The sequence below is a fragment of the Mastomys coucha genome, unplaced genomic scaffold, assembly GCF_008632895.1.
Source record: "Mastomys coucha isolate ucsf_1 unplaced genomic scaffold, UCSF_Mcou_1 pScaffold14, whole genome shotgun sequence".
Classification (NCBI taxonomy): Eukaryota; Metazoa; Chordata; class Mammalia; order Rodentia; family Muridae; genus Mastomys; species Mastomys coucha.
In genome coordinates, this window is record NW_022196896.1 from 69757747 (window position 1) to 69770086 (window position 12340).

The window sequence follows — 12340 nt, forward strand, 5'->3', positions numbered from 1 at the left end:
AACTGAGTACAGGGTCCCCAATGAAGGACTTAGAGAAAGGACCTATGGAGCTGAGGGGTTTGCAGCCCTTTAGGATGAACAACAATATGAAATAACTAGTACTCTCAGAGCTCCCAGGGTCTCAACCACCATCCAAGGACTGCACATGGAGGGGGTCTGATTGTTCTGGCAGCATGTGTATAGTAGAGGATTGCAAATTCAATCATCAATAGGAGGAGAGGACCTCTGCCCTTTGTTCCTTTCTCCCTTCCTCTCTCCTCTCCCTTTCTTCTTCCCCTCCTCCATACTTCCTCCCTCCTTTCCCTCTCTCCTCCCTACTTCCTCCTCTCCTTCCCCCTTCCTTCCTTCTCTCCTTCCTTCCTTTCTTAGTCTCTGTTGATCACCCTCTCACTGTCTTTTGTCCATTGACTCATCTGTATTTAGACTCTTTTTTCCTTTTGTTCTCCAAATACAGGATTTTTTTTATTGAATATTTTCTTTATTTACATTTCAAATGTTTTCCCCTTTCCAGGCCTCCCCTTCAGAAACCTTCTATCTCATCCTCTCTCCCCTTGCCTCTATGAGGGTGCTGCCACACCCACCCACCCCCTCCAGTCTTCCAGCCCTGGCATTCCCCTACATTGGGGCATCAAACACCCTCAGGCCCAAGGGCCTCTCCTCCCACTGATGTCCAATAAAGCCATCCTCTGCCACATATGTGGCCAGTGACATGGGTCCCTCCATGTGTATTCTTTGGTGGTACAGTCCCCTGGGAGCTCTGGGGGCATATGGCCTGTTAACACTGTTGCTCCTACCATGGGGTTGGAAACCAGGATTCTTATGTACACAGTACTGAACTGGCCTTCGTCCAGACAGAATGGAGGCAAAGGTGATGAATCTAGAGTCGGACAAGTGGAGACAATTATAGAGGTGGTTATTTTACTTATCGCTATAGAAACTCACAGGGCATCAAATGGATAAAAGGAGCCATAGGTTCTATTCTTGAACATTGTTGGAAATCAAAAGCACATATTAACCATTTTTGTTCTGCAGTCACTGTCTTCAGTTTCACTAACTGACGTGTGTTTGGAAGTCATCTTCTGGCTCTTCAGTCAGGTTGTATCTGCCTACTGTCTGCCTGATGAGTCTGGTGCCCTAGAATACTTATTTAAGTAGAATGTTTACCCTTCCATTGATCCTGACTCAGAAGGGTCCTGCCTTGCCCTGAAAACAGAATTCACCTTGCCATGACCGGGTTCCCCCCAGCCCAACTTTCAAATTCATGTAGACAAACACCTCTTTTGCAAGTCTGTTTCATGACTTGCTTTTGGGAGTTATAAAATTCTTTTGTGTTGATCCTCTTTCCTGAAATGTTGAGATGTATTGGAAATCTTATCAATTTTTTTAAATGATAAAAATATTGACTAATATTAAGAATTATGAGTCCTGTTAGCTTGACAAAACAGCTTTAGTTTGTCTAATGGCTTTCTTTCCAGTTGGGCAAAGTGAGTTTGGCCACAAAATTTTCAGTCTCTTAATTTGTAATCCCTCAGCATTTCCAGGAAAACTTAACCTACATGTTTCAGGTTCACAGCCTATTTCATTGTCAAAATGTTACTTTCCAAAATCTTTTGCTTGTGCTAAGGCAGGTTTATTAAACTCCTCATGAGTTCCTAAAATCACTCTTTTAAGTCTTCTGGAAGATCTCAGTAGACATGAAGTCAAAGCCCCAGAGGTTTGCTCTAAAGTTAACATCAACAAATTGACTGGGACCCAAAGCTACCCACTACAGTCAGGACTCTGAAAAGTACCACGTTTGAGAACAAGTGTTCTATGTCAAATATGGCAGAAAGAGCAAAAGTTGAAGAGAAGGCCACAGAGGAATGGCTAGTGTGTAAGTGTCTATTTCATTGGCCTTACTTTAATGCTTAATTTCCCAGCCACTTGTCTCTATGTCCTTCATTGCATCTGGGGTAATTCCATTTTGTATACAAAAGAAAATCAGATTTTTTTTTTAAAGTCAGTATTTTGATAATCTTGTCTGAGTAAAATGTGTTGGGAAAAGACATAAGCATGTATTATCTAGAATGAATTTCATGATTTTCATAATTCACACACACAAAAAAATCATTCTTGGCCAGTTATTTTTTTTTATTTAACAGCCTCCAAAGTGTAAGGTTACATGGAATAAATAGTTAATTGGGTTAATTTAATAGCAGGTTAAATCTTTCTTTTATTTTGTCTAAAAGGCACATTAAAATAGTACCATTTTCAAGTGTTCTTGGAAATCTAAAGTAGAGTTTCTTGAATATATATATATATATATATATATATATATATATATATATATAATCTTTCCCACTGCTGGGTTTACAGTGGAAGTGGTTGGCACGCTTCCAGTTCACAGCATGAAAATCCAAGCCGCCTGTATAAGTGCAGAATTTAGGGTTGGGTCTTAAGGTTTTGTTTGGCACCTTGCCAATGATGTTATGCATTTAGCTGGGAAAATTGCCTAGAAGTTAATTGAGAGGAAAACACTAATATACAACCCCTCCCCGGAAAAAAAAAAGCCTTGTATATGCATATGGTCCTGTTCATTGATAAGATTCGTATGTATACAATAAGGATCTAGTAAAGTCTCTGAGAGCCAGTTTCCACCCAACACCCAGCAGTTCATCTCTCTTCTCTGCAGAGCAGTTCTGTGGCCTCTCCACCGTCATTGTTTCTAGGCACAAAGTCCTAGGGGGTGGTGGTCCCTGATAAAATTTCACTGCGCAAAGGTAAGCGATTAGTCAAGAATGCTGGGATATTCCATTCCAGCAATTGGAGAGGACATTTTAGTGTTCCCTGGCAGGCACAGGCAGAGGGTACTTGGGTTCTAGACAAAGGACCTAGGAGATACCCAGGATGCTCTGCTGCCCCCAGAATGCCTAGAGGCTCAGAGAGCTTTCAGACTCTGTCTCCGGACTCAGGGAGCCCTGCCTGAGGGACCTGTAGAGTTCCTGTGCTGCTCATCGTCTCACTGAGGCTATATGGGCAGGCTGGCTCTGCTAATTGCTGTCCTGAATCTTCTCTGGAGTGCGTTTGAAGATGCTTCTCTTTTCTAGTCCGTGGCATGCCTCCACCCACCTGCTTTGGCTTTTTTTTTTTTTTCTCCTTCTCTAATCAAGAACCATGAGAGAAAAACTTAGGGACAGTCCCTAGGAATGACCACTCTGTTTCTTCTTCACGATGAAAGTACAGGAATGTGGAGGTGCACTGCACTTGTGTGTTGTCCATAGGCCAGCTGAAATTTATCTGGGAACACCCATGGATGTCACTATGCCTCATTAGTAGTACTTAAGTCATAGGTGATGGTCCGCCTATCCACACCCCACTCCTTGTCGGGGACTTTTAGAGCTGTGGATAGAAAAATAACATTTTTCCAAAAAGCAACAAAAAAAATGGAGCCTAGCTTGAACTTGGAAAGCCCTGTCTTAAGTGTCAAGCTTGAAGGGAGTGGACTTCCTGGTCACTTTCAGCCCTCCCTTCTTCCTTTGCTCTAGGAGAAAGAGCTTGAGGAAGGAGGGCCGTTAAGCTGGGTATACTCTGAGGCAGAAAGGGAGGGAAAAGTGATCCTTTAATTAAGAGGGGAATTCTTTTGTACCTGCACTGTATCCTTTTGATGCATTTAGATAGAGGGAACCTGAGAGGCCAGGGACAATGGCAGTTTGCTACTGTCTGAATCCTTTCCCCTTACACTTAATCCTGTCCTTATTGGGACCTTGGGTGGAAAGCTGATAATTTTGGTGTTGTCCTAAAAAGGAAAGCAGTGCCTTGAATTCCTGCCACTATCCCCTGATAATGAACAGGCCTAATGAATGCCGGTACGTGTTAAGAACCTGTGACCAGCTGCATCGGGGCAGGCAGTACAGCTCAGGTTTAATTGGGAGCAGGTATTGGAAGGCTGTATTACTTTAATTGGTGAGGGGTTTTCTAAATGGAAAGGACAAAGTATAATGAAGAAATTGTGCCATACAATAGCACTTAAGCTGGGATTGTATGCATCCGTTAATCTGCTGAGGAATGAGGCAATTCTAAACAATTTTCTCAGTGAAACCAACTCCAGAAAGCTTGTCCCCTTTGTTCCCCCTTGGGAAAATGCAAGATTGAAACAGAAAATACCTTTACCGAGGCAATCATGTGCCACGTGTGGAAAGCGGATACAGCTGTAAGCTCTGCAAAAGGGATCTTTGTGGTCCAATAGGGGGACGGAAACAGAGATAAGGCTCGGGATAAGAGTGAGCCTGTCACTGTGTCTGAAGGAAGAATACAGTAATGGCATTTACAGTGACAGATGAGACTCTGAAGAGAGAGCAGGACAGTTCAGAAAGGGGAATCTGATATTTAAAAGACAGGACCTTGATAATTAAGAGTAACATTGCATTAAACGGTTAAGCAGCTCATTAATGACAGAAGGAAAAGCCAAGTCTCCGAAAAAGTTAATGATTCTCAAGAAACCTTTCTGGAAGCCTTAACAGTACTAAAAGCCTTGGCAGACAGAAGTTTGAGGTCAGGTTGTATTTCTGACTTCCAAATTTCCTTTAAAATTATGAAGAGCAACGTAGACAAAAAGCCATTGCGACAACTATGTGGTGTTTTCTTTGACAAGACAGGGCTCAAGTGCTGAATGTGCAGTTAGGACAGGGGAGGAGGGAGGCTAGCTTTGTAATGGAGTTTACAAAAGTTACTTCTTTGAAGACAAGAGTATAAAATGGACATGAGACATTCATTCACCATCAGGCACTTGCTACTGACTAATTTCCTTTCACAATTTGTATTAAATAGCATAAGATTTATGAGAGAGAGAGAGAGAGAGAGGGAGAGGGAGAGGGAGAGGGAGAGGGAGAGGGAGAGGGAGAGGGAGAGGGAGAGGGAGAGGGAGAGGGAGAGACTATTGGCTCCAGATTTGTGATTCAATGATGAGCCTTTATGAGACTGTTCAACAGAATTCTTAATAGGTTTAAACTTTTTGTGGGTGAGCAATTGAATTATTCTTTTGTATTTTCTTATAGGTGGGAGAACACAATGATAAAAAGCCCTGTGGTTTGCAAAGAGGTTCATCAGTGGGAGGTGGAGAAAATGGAGCAGAAGAGTATTGGCCAGACTTTCCCAGGATTCCCAGGTGGGTTTCATATATTGCTCAACTAGGAGAACCAGACCAACTCATCTTTCCCAGAGGACTGTAAAGGCTATTGTAAGGGTTAGATTCAAAGCTAGAAAGGTACAATTTATAAAAGAGCTCTTTGGAAAGAAAACTATTTTGGTATTCTGAACATTTTGATCCTATCTATTGTGCAACATAGTTATTGGGCTTAATCTAAAGTTCCCACTACAATGAAAACAAAAACAACAAACAAAAACCCATTAGTGTAAAACCTTTTTATCCTAAGAAACAAGAATAAAAACTCTGGAACATTGGTTGGTAATGGCAAAACACTGTTTGAAACTCAGGAAAAGATGCATATGCTTAAAACGATTCAGAACAAGTCCACCAGAACATCTTCAAGGCCATCAAGGGCCTTGCTCTTTGCACATCCAGAAGCATAAGGATGATAGCTCAGATTCCAAACTGGCCCTATGCATTTAAACGTTATCTTCTGACAAATTCCTTGGCAGAGGTGGTGGTTGTGGGGAATGAGGAAGGCAAGAAAACAATGGGAAAGAAGGAGCTAGAATCCTGAGTGATGCTCCATTTTAGTAACTTTGACAGGAAATGCTGTCCATGCCGAACTGAATCTATCTGTAACTGTAAGTTATTTGTAAGTATATATGCTAGTGTGTGCTTATGGCCTGAGCCTGATAAAAGTTATTTGTGACTATGATATACACAAAGGGACAAAAGACCAAGAGTAGAACAGAAGTATAATCACTAAAGAAGAGTAAATTTGTTGGTTGATTTCCTCCATGGCTCTACTACTGGAACAAAGCAAAATATTCTAATATACTGGTCAGTTTCGGGGCAATCTCTCCCTACTATAAGAATAGATTAAAAAATGTGTTCTCCAGTTAATAGTCATAAATAAATTTTAGTGACTGACGACTGAACTCTGGCAACCTAACTTCCAGAAAAAACTCACTGCTACTCCAGAAATCCATACTGGGAACACCAGCAGGAAAGAGAAGTCCAGCTTGAGGGCATTGTGTTACAAATAACACATTGTAACTACTGTTTCCTTCCACACTATTACTTAGGAGGTTGGCAGTCCTGGGTATTAACTAAGTGATTCCACTTATATTTGTAAGACAGAGTTCAGATAAGTAGAATTACAATATTTTAGGCCATCAAACCATCCTGAAATGGAGTCAAGAGTAGAGAGAGTTTTGAGTTTTATGAACTAGAGCACTGAATATTTAGATCACATTTTCCAGGACATCCATGGTTCTCTAGCATTTATTTTTTTTGAGACAGTTTTATAATATAGAACAAGTTGGCCTTAAATTAAAGTCTTCAGGTCCAAGTTGGGCTTAAATTTATAGTCTTTCCTACTCAGCTGACTATGCCATCTTCCTTTAATCTGTGCCTTATGACAATGTTAATGGCCACCAAATACCATACTCTTCTTCTTATGGTATAGTAAGTATTTGGTGTAGTATATTGAAACTTAAATTTGATGTTAAAAGTTATTTTTCTGTAAGTAAACACACACACCTGGTTAAAATAAAAATGAAATATTATATGATGTCATAAGACACTAGCTGGAAAAACATTGTAATAAACTTACAAATAGTTTTTAGTCAATGAAATTAGTAGAAAAGAGTTGCAAATATAAACAACCACTGTCACTGCTTTCAGTGAGAAAATTTATAAAAAGTTAGAAACTTTCTTGAAAGATTTCTTTCTGTCTTTAGTTATTTCTAGACATCCCCGGGTAGAGTGGGGTCAGTAAATTTAATTATATCTTAGAAATACCAAATATCATATTTTATATATTTAGCTATGACATATCTATACAAGAGAAAATATAGCTATAAGTAATGACTATCTCTGATACATTTTAAGTGACTCATATTTATGCATCCAGACTGAATGAAATCTCACAAAGTGAATATTTTCTGACTCTTCTATTTCAGGATTACTGAAGTGTGTCTGAAGCATGTACCAATCTTATGTGCTTTCTATGAGATGTAATTAATTCATCCATGAAACAAAAAGATTTCTTCCCTTGGGAAATGTCCTTGAACTGTTCAGAGTAAAGACTGAAACTTGCAAAAGCAAAAAGAAGTAAATTAGAAATTATTTAGGTTAAAAATAAGCAGTGAACACTATAAAACATTCCTGGAACAAAATAAATTTTCTAAAAGTTCTTCCCACTCATTAAATGATAAAGAAAATGTGTAGATCAGCATCTCCCAGAAGAACATAAAGAAACCCTTTCATGTAAGGATTTCATTTAGAAAGGTTTTCTATGAGAGACTGAAGGATTATGGGTATGCCACATACAGTTAAAGGGACCAGGGTTTCTCTCTTTTCTTATTTATTGCAATACAAAATAACTACTTTACTATTCTGAGTTGGGATATTTTGTAACTGGTATCTATGATGTAATTGGAAACATAGAAGAGTAGACAAAGCCTATGTGTGCATACCTCACTTGGGTATCTAGAACAACTGAGAAGTAATGCTGTCAATCAAAAAATAAAAATAAAAATTGTTTGGGGGATGAAGGAATGGCTGGGTGGTTAAGAATATTTGTTGGTCTCCCAGAGGACCAGAAATTAGTTCCAAGAACCCATACTACACAGAACAAAATAGCCTATAACTACAGCTTCTGTTATTCTGGCATCCCCTTCTGGTCTCTGAGTATATCCATCCATGCACATGTGGCACACACCCACACATCAGCACACATGTGTGCATGTGTAGCCCTCTCTTCCTCTCTCTCTCTCTCTCTCTCTCTCTCTCTCTCTCTTTCTCTCTCTCTCTTTCTCTCTCTCTCTTTCTCTCTCTTTCTCTCCCTCATGGATACAAACACACATACAAATAAATAAGAATAAAAATAATAAATTTTTAGAAAAGTATAGGTTGGCAGAGCAGTTTGAAATTTGCTCCAACTATCTGTTGTCTTGTAAAACTCATTTTAAATTTGAGAAACAAATTATTTGAATGTCAAGGGATGGAAAACTACACACATATGTGTAGTAACAGAAAAAGGTGTGAATAGTCCCACTAAAAATTAAAATAGTCTCTAATTCAAACATTTTATAATATGCAAATGCACATCATTGATAAAAAATTAATTCACACATGATATAACCATCCCATAAATATGATACACCTCATTTGAGAACACCAGTACACAAAATACATTGTGAACATATGTCCAGAGAGAAAGACACATCAGTACAAGAGACATTAACAGTAGTCAGAGCAGTAGAACAAAGGGCCTTTAGAGATACAAGGAAGTTGAACTCCATCACAAATCTGCTACATATAACTGATCCAAATAGATCATTTTATTCAATAGCAGGATACATATTCTTCTCAAGCATACAGGAACTTCTACAGTCCAGACTTTAAGTCTAGCTATAAACAAGTCTTGAAATGATTGTAATTATATGAGATGTGATCTCTAATGGCTGAATGGAATGGAACTGGAAATGTATACAAGCAGAAGAAAAATCCCCAACTATGGAGAAACTAAAGAAAGCACCCTTAAATGAGAAACCAGTTAAGGAAGAATAATGGAAATTTTATCTTACCCTGAGAAAAATTAAATAAAATATCCTAAATATTACAGGATGCAGTCAACGCAGTGAAAAGACAGAAATTTAATCCAAAATGGTAATATGTGTCACAAGTTTGACCTGCCCTGGTCAAGACAGTGAGAGTTCCAGGCTAGCCAGTGATACACAGAAAGACTATTTCAAAAAAAAAGCTAAAAAAAAAAAAAAAAACCCAGGAACATTATTATATGGGAGTTCATATAAAATAGGAAAATCTTAAGTCAATGATATAACTTTAGGCAATGAGGTTAAAAAATAAAATGAATAGTAAAAGGGAAAAAATAAAAGCATGACAATGGCTCTATTTCATATTTAAAAATGTGATATTCTAAAAATCATTGGTCAGTACCTCAGTAGGACACAGGCTGTGCCTGCTAGACCATACATGAAACCATAGTCAATGATTTAATGTGGGAATCTTTCCCCTCAGAAAAGAAGTAACTCAAGGGTTCTGCCTATCCTTACTTGTGGTCAACAAATTATGCAAAGATCTAAACAGCATTAGACAAAAGAAATATAAATAAATCCCCGCAGTTGCAAGGAAAGAATAAAAGTAATACTGAATCATGCAAGGATAGATTTAGATGAGTAAAAACCTTGAAACACTTTGCTGAAAGATTAGACATTCTAAATAGCAGGACACTTGATGCTCATAGATCAGAAGAGGAAATAGAAGCAAGATTATTGTATTTTTTTTTCTTTTCCTTCTTGACTAGAAAGATTCCCTCTCACAATTCATGTAAATACTTAAAAGGAAAAAAAAAAGAAAATGAAGAAAAGGAAAAAAACTCAAATAGCCAAAATAGTCTAGAAAAATAAGCCTGTCGGAGGAAACATGTTTACCAATTCTAAAGTGAATTATAAAACTGTACTACTATTGAACAGTGTGGTACTGGCATAAAGGCAAAAATCTAACCTAATGGAGAGGAAAATCCCCAGTTAAACCAGAGCTACTGCCAATGTATCTTGCACCCAGTGTTAGCCACCACTTAAGAAGGGAGGAAAAAAGAAAAACACATTCTTCTTAACAAATAGTCTTGGGGAATCTGAATATCTACATACAAAAGAATGATTTCCTTAACATGTGCTTTATACTGCCTATATGAGCAGACTCAGGTCCGTCACCTCTGAGTTCAGAGACTTTTCCAAAAGAACTGGTAGAAATATTTTAAAAGGCAATGGGCATGGAAGACTCCAAGACAGTAAGACCTTCTACACACAGAAGGATGAAGGCACATATGACTCACAGAATGTGGAAGTATGCACAGGGCCTGCCCACGTCTAAGTCAGATGTGTTCTCAGTGTGGAAAGGTGAAGTAGACACAAGTTCCCATCTCTAACCCAGAAGCTAGCTCCAGTTTACAACCTCTTACAGAGGAAATACTCACTTTTTCCACTGGAATCTCACTGAGTATACAAACTACATTTAGAGACAGAGCCCATACCAGCAGTACATGGCCAATACCAAATGAACTCAAAAAGATTTTGAAAGATATTTTCTGTCTTATATTGCTTTATCTGAACATTTATTTATTTATTTATTTACATTGCCATATAGGTGTTTTGCTTGTACCTATGGTTTCCAACTTTGTGTTTTGGTGGCATTTCTATGTGTGCGAATGTTTGTGTCTCTGCGCCTGCCTGTTTCTTGTGATTTTTTTCTTTTGTCTTCTTTTCATCTGTTTGTTTAATTCTATTATTTTTGTTGCTGTTGTTGTTTCCTGTCTATTCTCTAGTAAGAAAGAAAAAGAAAGGGTATGGAGATGGGTAGGTGCATAGGATCTGGGAATCTCCAAAAGAGATGGAGGAGAGAAAACTGCAATCAGAATATATTCTATTAAACAAAAGAAAAAGAAAGAAAAAAGGGGTCAAACAGCCACCGAGATGGCTCAATGAGGGCTGCCAAGCCCAGCAACTGGAGTTGCTGAGTTGGACCTTTGAACGCCCAGGACTTAGATGGTGACAGGGGAGAATCCATTCCAACAAGTTGTCTTCTGACTTCCACAGGTATACACACCGTGCCCTGTCCACATCCCCAGGCCCACCAAGCACAGGAAATAGATTAGAATAAAATCAAATACTAAATGACTGAAAATAAGCAAAGACCCAAACTAGAGGGTGACAGGTTTCAATCTTTCACAGCAAAGTTTCATGATATCATGTGTGGCATTATTGAGTAGGCATGCACCGGAAACGAACGTAAAAGGGAAAAGTAGGTTAGACCTCAAAAAACTGTAACTGTCTTACCATAAAATCTGTCAATATTAAGCAAATGAAAAGTCAGTGCAGAGCAAAAGGAAAATATTTTAAGTCTTCTGATAAAGATTATATTTTAGAATACACCCACATATCCATCTATCTATCATCTATCTATATTTATAACTATCTATATTTATATATGTACAGATACAGATATATTTAAATGCAACTAAGGAAAACAATCAAAGAACCCTGAACAAAATACTAACAATTGTTTTCTTTTTTATTAAATTAATTTCTTTTTTTACACTTCATATTCCATTCCCCACCACCCCGCCCCAAATCCACCCTCTGAGTACTCCACATCCCACACCTCCTCCCCACCACCTCTGTCTCCATGTGGATGCCCCCACCCCCACCCCACCTGACCTCTAAACTACCTGGGCCCTCCAGTCTCTTGAGGGTTAGGTGCATCATCTCTCAATGAACACATACCCAGCAGTCCTCTACTGTCTGTGTGTTGGGGGCCTCATATTAACTGCTGCATGTTATCTGGTTTTTGGTCCGGTGTCTGAGAGATCTCAGGGGTCCAGATTAATTGAGACTGCTGGTCCTCCTACAGGACCACCCTTCTCCTCCATTTCTTTCAGCCTTACCTAATTCAACAACAGGGGTCAGCTGTTTCTGTCCATTCGTTGGGTGGTTGGGGGCCGATATCTGCATCTGACTCTTGTTTGTTGAGTCTTTTGGAGGGCAGTCATGCTAGGTCCCCTTTTGTGAGTGCTCCATAGTCTCAGTCATAGTGCCAGGTTTTGGGACTTCTCGTTGAGATGGATCCCACTTTAGGCCTGTCACTGGAACTTCTTTTCCTCAGTCTCCTCTCCATTTCAGTCCCCATAATTCTTTCAGACAGGAAATTATGGGTCAGAGTTGTGACTGTTGGATGGCAACCCCATCCCTCATATGATGTCCTGTCTTCCTGCTGGAGGTGGGCTCTATAAGTTCCCTCTCCCTACTGTACATAGAACATTTCATTTAAGGTCCCTCCCTTTGATTCCTGAGATTCTCTTACCTCCCAGGTCTCTGGTACATTCTGGAGGGTCCCCCCAACCTTCTATTTCCTGAGGTTACCTGTTTCTATTCTTTCTGCTGCTCTCAGGGGTTCAGCCCTTCCCTCACCCAGTACTAGATCAGGTTACCCTTTCTCCCCCATTGCCTCCCACATCCACTTTCCCTCCCAGGTCCTTCCCTCCATCCCTATTTATGATTGCTTTCTTCTCTCTCCCAAGTGGGACTGAGGAGTCCTCACTTGGGGTACTTTAGCTTGTTGATGTTTTTGAGTTCTGTGGACTCTATCTTGGGTATTCTGTACTTTTTTTTTTTTTTTTTTTTTTTT

The 12340-nt window shown here is 39.3% G+C and overlaps 1 long non-coding RNA gene across 2 annotated transcripts in view; it reads left to right on the top strand.

The window, feature by feature from the left end:
- The window catches only part of LOC116088357, a 196335-nt gene that overhangs the window by 170156 nt on the left and 13839 nt on the right, over positions 1-12340 (top strand). For both annotated transcript variants that reach the window (XR_004117866.1, XR_004117865.1), the window contains one exon: positions 5034-5143. This is a non-coding gene — a long non-coding RNA (uncharacterized LOC116088357). The remainder of the gene's footprint in view (positions 1-5033; positions 5144-12340) is intronic.